The following is a 1,639-nucleotide window of genomic DNA, read 5'->3' as shown; positions in this document are numbered from 1 at the left end:
CTGGTATGACCGCACAACATCATATGCAAGTTGAGTTTATCGACCTGCATACCTTGCTGGTATGACCGCACAACATCATATGCAAGTTGAGTTTATCGACCTGCATACCTTGCTGGTATGACCGCACAACATCATATGCAAGTTGAGTTTATCGACCTGCATACCTTGCTGGTATGACCGCACAACATCATATGCAAGTTGAGTTTATCGACCTGCATACCTTGCTGGTATGACCGCACAACATCATATGCAAGTTGAGTTTATCGACCTGCATACCTTGCTGGTATGACCGCACAACATCATATGCAAGTTGAGTTTATCGACCTGCATAAGGAGATTCTGTGTCTATTTTTCTAGTTATTCATAAAATGCATATATTTTATGAATAACTAGAAATATAGACACAGAATCTCCTTATATGTAAACATATATCTGACCAGTACTATGACGAACGTTTTGTGTGTGTGTGTGTGTGTTTTTATTGTGATCCTACAAATGTCTGATAGCGACTTGAAAATGCATTTGCAAATATTTGCAAGTCAAGTTTAAATTCGAGTTCTTTTTTCTATATTTATTTATCTTCACTGTATCTTTTCGTAATACAGTGCATATAATTAGAAAGATGAAAATTGCCTATTAGGAAAAACTTTTAATTAAAACCTTAGTCGTATTAATGTTCCGTAGTTTCTAAGTGATTTAGTTGTGATAAAAGTAATTTTATTTTCTAATTTCAGGCTTCTAGTGATCACCGAATTACGTCATTCCAATGAGTGAAGGCTGGTTCGAAATTACCGAGTTGCGAAGAATCTTCTTAGAATGCTCATGCTATTGAGGGTGGATAGACTCATGTGGTAGCAAAGGAACTTTAAAAAAATAGTCTTAGACCAGCAAGACTGGCCAAAGGTGATTAATGGGAGATGTTACAGAACTAACGCTATTGATTTTCTTGAGCTAAAATTCAGTATCGTCTTATCGTTGAGTTAACAACCGCGACAGGAACGCCTACTGGGTGCATTCTTAAAAGTTTGAGGAGCTGGTTTATCGAGCTAGCGTGTGCCCACAAAACCTCTACAGCTACTTGGGTGAGTAGACAGAATGCACACGTGTATGCACGTGTCAACTGCCAGCTTCAACAACGTAATTTATATATTACATTTTAACCCAGGACACACGGGACATTCCGAGACTATTAGTAAAGTCGTTCTAAAAATTTCATAACTATTCCAGATGTTATAAACGAGGTTGGTTAGAATGTATAAGATCTTGAAGAACATTCTGTGGAGCTCTGGATTTTTATAATGTTGTAAGGAAAGGGAAACCAACGAGGTTCTAAAAATCTGAATTTCCTCTAATGAAAATTATACTTATGTATAAAACATTTCTTAGACTGACATAAACATTGCTACAATATCTCTAACTTGTATACAGAAGTATCCACTCTATCTGAAGTGATGTACTGTTTACCACATTGAAGAGCCTAAGACTGATAAAAGAATATATCTTTTCAAACATTCGGTTTTGAATGTACTTTTTCTACTTCCATCCGAAATTATTATATAGTAACTTAAGATTTACAACAAGAGAGCGAAATATAGTTCTTAATAACCATTCATATCCAGCCATGTGATTGATATGTGAA

General features: G+C 35.9%; 1 long non-coding RNA gene across 1 annotated transcript in view; it reads left to right on the top strand.

Moving 5' to 3' along the window:
• LOC111087952 overlaps positions 1-867 on the top strand; it is a 39,569-nt gene extending 38,702 nt beyond the window's left edge. The window contains exon 2 of the long non-coding RNA XR_002612567.1: positions 735-867. This is a non-coding gene — a long non-coding RNA (uncharacterized LOC111087952). The remainder of the gene's footprint in view (positions 1-734) is intronic.
• Positions 868-1,639: the final 772 nt, after the last annotated feature.

This window comes from Limulus polyphemus, unplaced genomic scaffold (genome assembly GCF_000517525.1).
Source record: "Limulus polyphemus unplaced genomic scaffold, Limulus_polyphemus-2.1.2 Scaffold2892, whole genome shotgun sequence".
NCBI classification, from domain to species: domain Eukaryota; kingdom Metazoa; phylum Arthropoda; class Merostomata; order Xiphosura; family Limulidae; genus Limulus; species Limulus polyphemus.
The sequence above is the reverse complement of the archived record's forward strand: the minus strand, read 5'-3'. Positions and strand labels throughout refer to the sequence as shown.